Consider the following 11933-nt stretch of genomic DNA (forward strand, 5'->3'; position numbering starts at 1 on the left):
GTGTATCAGAGTGTATCAGAGTGTATCAGTGTGTATCAGAGTGTATCAGAGTGTATCGGGGTGTATCAGAGTATATCAGAGTGTATCAGAGTGTATTAGAGTGTATCAGTGTGTATCAGAGTGTATCAGAGTGTATCAGTGTGTATCGGTGTGTATCGGTGTGTATCAGAGTGTATCAGTGTGTATCAGTGTGTATCAGAGTGTATCAGTGTGTATCAGAGTGTATCAGAGTGTATCAGTGTGTATCAGTGTGTATCAGAGTGTATCAGAGTGTATCAGAGTGTATCAGTGTGTATCGGAGTGTATCGGTGTGTATCAGAGTGTATCAGAGTGTATCAGAGTGTATCAGTGTGTATCGGAGTGTATCGGTGTGTATCAGAGTGTATCAGTGTGTATCAGAGTGTATCAGTGTGTATCAGTGTGTATCAGTGTGTATCAGAGTGTATCAGTGTGTATCAGAGTGTATCAGAGTGTATCGGTGTGTATCGGAGTGTATCGGTGTGTATCAGAGTGTATCAGTGTGTATCAGAGTGTATCAGAGTGTATCAGTGTGTATCAGAGTGTATCAGAGTGTATCAGAGTGTATCAGAGTGAATCGGTGTGAATCGGAGTGTATCGGTGTGTATCAGTGTGTATCAGAGTGTATCAGTGTGTATCAGAGTGTATCAGAGTGTATCAGTGTGTATCGGAGTGTATCGGTGTGTATCAGAGTGTATCAGTGTGTATCAGAGTGTATCAGTGTGTATCAGAGTGTATCAGTGTGTATCAGAGTGTATCAGAGTGTATCAGTGTGTATCAGAGTGTATCAGAGTGTATCAGTGTGTATCAGAGTGTATCAGAGTGTATCAGAGTGTATCAGAGTGTATCGGTGTGAATCGGAGTGTATCGGTGTGTATCAGAGTGTATCAGTGTGTATCAGAGTGTATCAGTGTGTATCAGAGTGTATCAGAGTGTATCAGTCTGTATCAGAGTGTATCAGAGTGTATCAGTGTGTATCAGAGTGTATCAGAGTGTATCTGTGTGTATCAGAGTGTATCAGTGTGTATCAGAGTGTATCAGAATGTATCAGTGTGTATCAGAGTGTATCAGAGTGTATCAGTGTGTATCAGTGTGTATCAGAGTGTATCAGTGTGTATCAGAGTGTATCAGTGTGTATCAGAGTGTATCAGTGTGTATCAGAGTGTATCAGAGTGTATCAGAGTGTATCAGAGTGTATCAGTGTGTATCAGAGTGTATCAGAGTGTATCAGAGTGTATCAGTGTGTATCAGAGTGTATCAGTGTGTATCAGAGTGTATCAGAGTGTATCTGTGTGGCTAAAGCCAGTTGAAGTCTTAGCGGCTCCATTCCAGAGCGGCCAGAGCAAACTCAAGGCTCACGGGGCAAATGTGGCTCGCCACGTTATTTTATGTGGCCTTAAAGGTCTGATTGTCTTAAAATAGAAACCCTATTGTTTTCAATAGACACGCAGTGCACGCCTTGGGGTGCACATCTTTTGGAAACAGTACAGTAATTGCATGTACCTTCTTTTGACACAGAAGTAGTTCTGCACTTGTGCATGTCCAGATTAAGATGTTCCCCGTGCCGACCTATGTTCCACCCGACGGCGTGTGTTGTCCCAATCAGATGAATAAATAAATACATATTATATTACTGTGAAGATTGCAGAGTATGAACACCAATGCAAATTTCAACATGTAGAATTGAGAAATACAAAAGATCCCAAAATGTCCAGGAAGAGAAAAATGTATGCAGATGAAAGGATGTTTGATGGATGATGGGAAGGAAAATAATGTTGGTGCTTTAAGGAGAAAAAAACATTTGTCTTCAGTGTTCTGAGGGTGTCGGTTGTCAAGGAGACAGTTTGTCTTCAGTGTTCTGAGGGTGTCGGTTGTCAAGGAGACAGTTTGTCTTCAGTGATATATGGATCCATGCAGATGCAATATTTGTAATATGAATAGGTAATAATACTTTATTACCTATTCATATTACAAATATTGCATCTGAGTTATTAAAAATTGAATAGTTACATTTATTTTACATTATATTTGTTTACAATTAGTTACATTTATACTGACATACAGTTACATTTGGCCGTTTGAGGGCAGCCATGGCGCTGATGTGGCCCCCGGTGGAATTGAGTTTGACACCTCAGATCGAGAGCCTGCAGTCTATAGAGTATCTAGATCCTACACTTGATAGAGTCCCCAGAGTCTACAGTCTATAGCGTCTGCAGAGCCTCCAGTCTATAGAGTCTCCCGCCAGTCTCCAGAAACTACAAAGTGTATAGAGTCTCCAGAGCCTACAGTCTATAGAGTTTCCAGAGTCTATAGAGTCTCCAGAGCCTACAGAGTCTACAGAGTTTCCACAGTCTATAGAGGCTCCAGAGCCAACAGAGTCTATAGAGTTTCCAGAGTCTATAGAGTCTCCAGAGCCTACCGTGTCCATAGAGTCTCCATAGCCCACAGACTCTCCAGAGTCTATAGTCTCCAAAGTTTCCAGAGTCTGTAGAGTCTCCAGAGCCTACAGAGTCTATAGTTTCCAGAGTCTATAGACTCTCCAGAGCCTACAGTGTCCACAGAGTCTCCATAGCCCACAGACTCTCCAGAGTCTATGGTCTCCAGAGTTTCCAGAGTCTATAGACTGTCCAGAGCCTACAGAGTCTATAGTTTCCAGAGTCTATAGACTCTCCAGAGCCTACAGTGTCCACAGAGTCTCCATGGCCTACAGAGTCTCCAGAATCTATGGTCTCCAGAGTTTCCAGAGTCTATAGAGACTCCATAGCCTACAGAGTCTATAGAGTTTCCAGAGTCTCATGTCTCCAGAGTTTCCAGTCTATAGCGTTTCACACCCTGCTCTAGATGATTTATAGGAGGGTTTTTTTACATTTCATTGTATTTTGCAGCAGAAGGCTTCATTAACATTTCCTTAGTAGAGATTGGATCCATTGCCAGTACAAATTGCTTGATCTTGCAAAATTATAGACAGTTTCATCACGTACACTTAGTACAACAACAAAGAAAAACTTAAAGTGTATATATATATATATGTGTGTGTGTGTGTGTGTGTGTGTGTGTGTGTGTGTGTGTGTGTGTGTGTGTGTGTGTGTGTGTGTGTGTGTGTGTGTGTGTGTCTTTATGTGTGTTCAATTATGTGCTTTTAAATAAAGATGTTTATTCTATAACATACGATTTGGTGTCCAGTTTGTTCAATATCAACCAGTTATCATGTCACAATATAGTATTTAGTAGCAGACAATGTAGTACTCTTCCTCTTCCTCCTCCTCTCCTCCTCCTCCAGCTCCTCCTCTTCCTCCCCCTCTTCTTCCTCCTCTTCCTCCCCCTCCATCTCCTCCTCTACCGCTTCTTCCTCCTGTTCCTCTACCTCCTCCATCTCCTCCTTTTCCTCCCCATCCTCTTCATCTACCTCCTCCTCCATCTTCTCCTCTCCATCCTCTTCCTCCCCCTCCTTCTCTTCCTCCTCTTCCTCCTCCTCCATCTCCCCTCTTCCACCCCCTCTCTTCCACATCTTCCTCCTCCTCAATCTCCTCCTCTACCACCTCTTCCTCCTCTCCATCTACCTCCTCCTCCATCTTCTCTTCCTCCTCTTCCTCCCCCTCTCTTCCACATCTTCCTCTACCTCTTCCATCTCCTCCTCTACCGCCTCTTCCTCCTCCTCCATCTCCTCCTCTACCGCGAGCTCGTCTTCCTCCTCCTCTACCTCCTATTGCTCTACCGCCTCTTCCTCCTCTCCATCTACCTCCTCCTCCATCTCCTCCTCTCCCTCTCCATCCTCTTCCTCCTCCTCTACCTCCTATTGCTCTACTGCCTCTTCCTCCTTTACATCTACCTCCTCTTCCTCCTTCTCCATCTCCTCCTCTATGCCCTCTTCTCCTCATCTTCCTCCTCTACCTCCTCCTCCATCTCCTCCTCTATGCCCTCTTCTCCTCATCTTCCTCCTCTACCTCCTCCACCTGTACTTCCTCCTCCACAAATGGGCAAACAGCAGGATGGAACCTCCTTCCTATTCATCTCCTCTCCACACGTGGAGCTGCACGCTCACCTGCACGTACTGGAGCAGCTCACCTGCACGTACAGGTGGAGCCGCAGCTGTGAAAGGTGCGCGGTGATTGGCTGCGGGTTTCCGGAGGAGCGGGAGAAGAGATGGATGGAGGAGAGAAGAGGAGGGGACCTACCTGAGCGGCTCCAACAAGCGAGAGAAAGACTTGGATCTAAACAGTCCCGCAGGGTCCTGGCCCTAGCCCCGGTCGTGGTCCTGGTCTTGTCCCTGGTCCCGGAGCGGCTCGTGTCAGGTCAGCGGTTCGGTCCGGTCGGGTCCGGTCCGGTCAGTGAGCCGCCTCGCGCCACGCGTCGCTGTTTTAATGACTGCAACGTTAAACAGCTCGAGCCGCACGCCACCTCGCGGCAGATCAAGGTACACACACACACACACACACACACACACACACACACACACACACACACACACACACACACACACACACACACACACACACACACACACACACACACACACACACACACACACACTCCTGATTGGCTGTCAGGAGAATCAGTGCTGCTGCAGGTGACTTACAGTCACCAGGTTACTTAGAAGTGGTATAAGTGGGAGTACTAGTAGTAGTAGTAATACTATTAGTGCTAGTAGCAGCAGTAGTAACGTTACTCTGGGTGATATTGAGAAAGAGAGAGAGAGAGAGAGAGAGAGAGAGAGAGAGAGAGAGAGTGTGTGTGTGTGTGTGTGTGTGTGTGTGTGTGTGTGTGTGTGTGTGTGTGTGTGTGTGTGTGTGTGTGTGTGTGTGTGTGTGTGTGTGTGTGTGTGTGTGTGTGTGTGTGTGTGTGTGTGTGTGTGTGTGTGTGTGTGTTATTGTCCTGGTGCAGTAATCCAGTCGCTCTCAGCAGCTTTTTGTGAGGATTATGAGTCCAAAGATGAAAACATAGGATTAAGCAAAGACACATCGTGTGTGTGTGTGTGTGTGTGTGTGTGTGTGTGTGTGTGTGTGTGTGTGTGTGTGTGTGTGTGTGTGTGTGTGTGTGTGTGTGTGTGTGTGTGTGTGTGTGTGTGTGTGTGTGTGTGTGTGAAGCATAATAGCAAGGTTCCAACCCAACTTGGGTCACAAAGGTTGTTTAGCTTGATACAAAGTCACAGATCAGAAATCTTCTGTGCTCTCTCTCTCTCTCTCTCTCTCTCTCTCTCTCTCTCTCTCTCTCTCTCTCTCTCTCTCATCTCTCTCTCTCTCTCTCTCTCTCTCTCTCTCTCTCTCTCTCTCTCTCTCTCTCATCTCTCTCTACCTCTCTCTCTCTCCTCTCTCTCTCTCTCTCTCTCACACACACACACACAGTGCGGTCAGGTCCAGCAGGACATTCAGGACGTTTCCGCCATCCTGTCCTCTGCTGTGAGAGACAGGAAGCAGCAACAATGACACGCGGTTCAGACGCCACGGCAACCATTGCCGACGGCAACTTCAGTAATATTATCAATGTCTGCTGCCAAGTTCCTGTTGCCAGGATTCAAAGACTGTGCCAGCCAGCGGACGCTCAGCAGGACGCCGTGTCAACAGGACAGAAACACACCGCCAATCAGCTGTCAGCGCCAAGACGCCGCGAGAACCTCTGCTCTGGAACCTTCTGTCCTCATAGAGCAGAACCTTCTGTCCCAATACAGCAGCACCTTCTGTCCTCATAGAGCAGAACCTTACCTAACCCGAACCCTAACCCAAAACAAAAGCACTTAGCTGCATGAATATTCCTCAAATACCTGCATTAGATGACCTATTCTGCTTATGGAGACATTATGGGATGTACTCTGCTGCTGTGGCAGGTGTCTGCTTTACGATGAAGATTATCAGCCATACTCATCTTCAGTCAGAAACAGTCAGTAACACCAACACCGTCCATCACCAACACCGTCCATCACCAACACCTCACCTCAGACAGAGGTCAGGGTTCCACCTCAAGAAGAGGTCAGGGTTCCACCTCAGACAGGTGAGGATTTGGTCTTTGAGCCTCTAGAGGTCAGATATTTGAAGCTAAAGTTTCTGAATTCATTCTGTCTTTAAATTCCTTGCGCCTGTTTTCAGCCACTGCTCTGATAACGGCTGTGATGAGGATGAAGCCACACAATGAGCTGTAATGAGGTTCAGTTCATGAGAAGCAGCAGGAGGTCAGGAGGTCATCGATAACGCAGTCGTGTCCAGACACTCGTCTGTCAGCTTATCGTTCCTCCTTCAGATGTGGGGAGGAGCTACAATGAAGGTCGACTGGAAGAGGAGAGCATGAAGTCCTGAAATGCTGCTGTGAGCATTCTATACATCACATTCCAACACACACACACAGACTCACACACACACACACACACACACACACACACACACACACACACACACACACACACACACACACACACACACACACACACACACACACACACACACACACACACACAGACAAGCTAAAAACAAAACTAATGAATCATCTATGAAATTAAGACATTTAACATTTGCAGAGAGGAAACCAAAAAAACATCTTGATCAACTGCAAATCACTTGTAGATCACCTGTCAGTATACATACACACACACACACATACATGTATATGTATATATATATATATATATATATATATATATATATATATATATATATATATATAGAATAACATCATCAAATCAAACATTAATATTAAAGTAGGACATTGAACTGCAAACTGTTGGTGGTGCTTATCAGCGCCTCCACTGGTGTGTGTAGTAGTGAATCAGTGACCTCCATTCACCATAACATGATCAAACTAAACATATCTTCACATCTATTCTCCACACAACCATGATCAACACAAACATTTCACAAAATACCACAAATATATATTCAGGAAGTATACCACAAACTATAGTGTCATTACATCATCACACATCCTCAAATCACCACGTCACATCAACACGTCCTTAAACAGCAACATGACATCAAATCCACCAGGTATGATGGTGTGACTCCACCAGGTATGATGGTGTGACTCCACCAGGTATGATGTGCTCGTGTAATGGTTGTCTAATGTTGATTCCACTTGCTATCATGTTGTGTTTTTGCTCTACATCTGGTTTAATGTTGTTGTTTGTGACCCTGTTTAATAATACGTTTTTCACTGTTTTATTTTGTTTCTTTATATTATACGTTTTCAATTTTCGGTGGGCACTTGAGAACCCAGACAGCATGGTGAACCCCCTGCTGAGCTTGTCTGCTACTGGAGCGCTCATGGTAAGTTGGCTAAAGCTAAGCTGCCATAAAATATCTTTTAAATGTAGGAAAAGAGTCTTTTATGTGCCACACTTGCTCGGGTGTGCTATGTATAATTGTTGCTCATGTTTTGTGTACATTTTTCTTGTATTATATTCTTTCACAAGATACTGTGTGGTTTGCCTGCCTTGAAAGCTAATGGCTAATGCTAGTGGTGTGGCCTTTGTCAGTGACTCCTGTTACAGTTCATTCAACCTGTGGACTTTGGCTGTGAGACTGGTGATGAGTGTTTTATCTGTGTTTTTCATCAGTGTTCATTAAAGATCATCAATTCGAGCCCGACTACCTGTCATCTATAAACACAATGCACAAGAGAGTACAAAACCGCTACACTAACTGGTAGAAAGTTCCAGCAACACACCATCAGTACCATCATCCTATATTCATGGAATACATTTCAGTATATTTTGCAGTACTCCAGTGGGACTCGTTTTCTTCTTCCAGATATGACATGAGGAGAAACGTTTTAAAGCACTTGACTTTGTTTGAAATAACAGACACTTCCTGTCCTTCATGAATCTGTAAATAAAAGCCTCCACATGATCTCAGGCTCACCAGCCACTCCCCACTGTTTTCCCATAATGCACCCTGTCATAACGCTGGCAGCTGCAGCCACGAGGACAAAGAGAGCCAACCTTCTATTCAGTCACTGTGGATAGAATGAAAGGCAGCTGAGCTGTTATTCTGAAAGGACACGAAGATGAAGGCTTTTAATCTGACAGAATTTTCAAGAATCTGCTGAGTTTTTTTCTCCTGGAGATGAACCAGAACCAGACTCAGTAGAGGAGAACCTGCAGAACCACACTCAGAGGTGAAACTTGCAGAAGCAGACTCAGAGGATGAGAAACCTGCAGAACCAGACTCAGAGGAGAAGGAATCTGCAGAAACAGTCTCAGAGGATTGGACCAGTAACCTGTACCATCACCAGATTGGACACACCAGTAACCTGTACCATCACCAGATTGGACCTGTACCATCACCAGATTGGACACACCAGTAACCTGTACCATCACCAGATTGGACACACCAGTAACCTGTACCATCACCAGATTGGACCACACCAGTAACCTGTACCATCACCAGATTGGACACACCAATAACCTGTACCATCACCAGATTGGACCTGTACCATCACCAGATTGGACCTGTACCATCACCAGATTGGACACACCAGTAACCTGTACCATCACCAGATTGGACACACCAGTAACCTGTACCATCACCAGATTGGACCTGTACCATCACCAGATTGGACACACCAGTAACCTGTACCATCACCAGATTGGACCACACCAGAAACCTGTACCATCACCAGATTGGACACACCAGTAACCTGTACCATCACCAGATTGGACCACACCAGTAACCTGTACCATCACCAGATTGGACACACCAGTAACCTGTACCATCACCAGATTGGACACACCAGTAACCTGTACCATCACCAGATTGGACCACACCAGTAACCTGTACCATCACCAGATTGGACACACCAGTAACCTGTACCATCACCAGATTGGACCACACCAGAAACCTGTACCATCACCAGATTGGACACACCAGTAACCTGTACCATCACCAGCTTGGACACACGAGTAACCTGTACCATCACCAGATTGGACACACCAGTAACCTGTACCATCACCAGATTGGACACACCTCCTCTCTCTCGAATCAAACTGGGTCGATTGATCGAACAGACCTGAGAGGAGGATTCTTCCTCTTTCAGGAAGGTCTGCTCCCAATCTGAACCTCTTTTTGTTCAATTGCACTCTGAATGCAAACTATCTTGATCACACTAGAAATATTAACAAAACTTTCTCTTTTTCCTACAAATACAATAAATATTGTCCCTTTACTTGTTACCAGTCCTTGTAGGTTTCACCAGACCTGGTCCTGGAGTAGAAACGGTAGGCGCGGTTCCACCACACTTTGTGCCAGGGCGGGGCGGGATGGGTTTTCTTGTGGTCCCAATGAAGAATTTTGGATTGTAGGAAAAAATGGCAACCAACCTAACCTGGTACATATTTAACCTTTGACCTCCACCTGGTACATATTTAACCTTTGTCCTTCTGCTGGTACATATTTAATATTTGACCTCCTACTGGTACATATTTAACCTTTGTCCTCCACCTGGTACATATTTAATATTTGACCTCCACCTGGTACATATTTAACCTTTGACCTCCACCTGGTACATATTTAACCTTTGTCCTCCACCTGGTACATATTGAACCTTTGACCTCCTGCTGGTACATGTTTTATCTTTGACCTTCATTCTTTGTTGTATTTATATCTGACTCAAGATTTTATTATCATATTTTTACTAGTACAGGTATTTATTTACCTGGACATGTAGTCTGTTTTTGCACTGTTTATTTATTTATTTAATTGCACGGCCTGCTCTTCCCCCCTCCCCCTGATTGATTGATTGATTGGTTGATTGGTTGATTGATTGATTGATTGATTGATTGATTGATTGATTGATTGAAAAAAGGGCAGGGGCTTCTTGCAATGTTAATGTTTATTGATGACAATATTTGGTTCCCATTCTTTTGTGTTACCTGAACGCATTGTTAAAGTGGTTTGGCCTGTGATTGGCTGAGAGTGGAGAAGGGGGCGGGGCAGGTGAGCCTGCAGTGTCTGCGTGCATGAGCTGCATGTGGCTGTATCAGGTTGGAGGAGAATGGAGGAGCAGCCAGTTTTGTTTAATAATATAGCGGCTTTGCAGACAAGGAACACTAGAATAGTAACTTGGCATAGTGACTTGGACAAGTAACTTTAATCTGATTACTGGCTTGGAAATAGTAATGCGTTAGATTACGAGTTGGTCATATGAGAGTAACGCGTGACTGATTAATGCGCACTGGTAGTAGAAATGCTGAATTCCTGATATAAAGATTGTGGATTGTCTGGTGGTTACAAAGTCAAAAGTCAAAGTAACTGTATTGATTCCTGGAGGTAGATTTTTTGTGCAGCAGAGAGGCCATCTGACAGTACATACATAAACGAAGGACAGTAAAAGACACAGACATAGACGGGCACTGACACTCACTGACAGGATTAAAGAGTGAATAAATCAATAAATAGAAGCCACCAAAATACCATTATGACATCTTGTAGATCAAGTTTAAAAAGGAACAATAAATAGATAAAAATCAGGTGGAAACACATTACTAAACAAGAATCAAGAGTTAGGCGCTCTCAAGATTGATTTCAAAAGGAAATGGCAGCAGGAATGAAGCTGCTCCTATAGCGGCTTGTCTTACGTTTTACAGAGACCTGGACAGTCTGTAATGCTGGAGCCACCACACACACACACACACACACACACACACACACACACACACACACACACACACACACACACACACACACACACACACACACACACACACACACACACACACACACACACACACACACAGACTGTGAAAGTTTGAGAGCTGCTGTGGATTTCTTAGAAGTCACGTGGTGATGAAAGTGAAAGCAAATGCAGCTGAGACTATATAAAGACAGTGAGACCGTACAGAGACGGTGAGACAGTGAGACAGTACAGAGACGGTGAGACAGAGACGGTGAGACAGTGAGACCGTACAGAGACGGTGAGACAGTGAGACAGTACAGAGACGGTGAGACCGTACAGAGACAGTGAGACAGTACAGAGACGGTGAGACAGTGAGACCGTACAGAGACGTGAGACAGTGAGACAGTACAGAGATGGTGAGACCGTACAGAGACGGTGAGACAGTGAGACCGTACAGAGACATTGAGACAGTGAGACCGTACAGAGACAGTGAGACAGTACAGAGACGGTGAGACAGTGAGACCGTACAGAGACAGTGAGACAGTACAGAGACGGTGAGACCGTACAGAGACAGTGAGACAGTACAGAGACGGTGAGACAGTGAGACCGTACAGAGACGTGAGACAGTGAGACAGTACAGAGATGGTGAGACCGTACAGAGACGGTGAGACAGTGAGACCGTACAGAGACATTGAGACAGTGAGACCGTACAGAGACAGTGAGACAGTACAGAGACGGTGAGACCGTACAGAGATGGTGAGACCGTACAGAGACAGTGAGACAGTACAGAGACGGTGAGACCGTACAGAGATGGTGAGACCGTACAGAGACAGTGAGACAGTACAGAGACAGTGAGACCGTACAGAGACGGTGAGACAGTGAGACAGTACAGAGATGGTGAGACCGTACAGAGACAGTGAGACAGTGAGACCGTACAGAGACAGTGAGACAGTGAGACCGTACAGAGACAGTGAGACCGTACAGAGACATTGAGACAGTGAGACCGTACAGAGACAGTGAGACCGTACAGAGACAGTGAGACAGTGAGACAGTACAGAGACAATGAGAAAGTACAGAGACAGTTGTGTCTCGTGTTCAGTGTCAAGCAGCGACAAGCCGCTGATCCTGGTGCTGATGCATCACATGCGAGACGTGGAACACTCCACTGCTGGACGGAGGTGTGCAGAGAAGTTCCCCAGGGGGGTGCACGAGGTCCACTTCCTGTTCCAGGAGACTGGGTTACTGCTGTGTCCCCAGAACAACCAGGCTCCAGGAGCTGAAACAGGCTCTTTACAGACCCAGCTCCAGTTAGACCAGAG

Source organism: Blennius ocellaris (assembly GCF_963422515.1).
Source record: "Blennius ocellaris genome assembly, chromosome: 6".
Lineage (NCBI taxonomy): Eukaryota > Metazoa > Chordata > Actinopteri > Blenniiformes > Blenniidae > Blennius > Blennius ocellaris.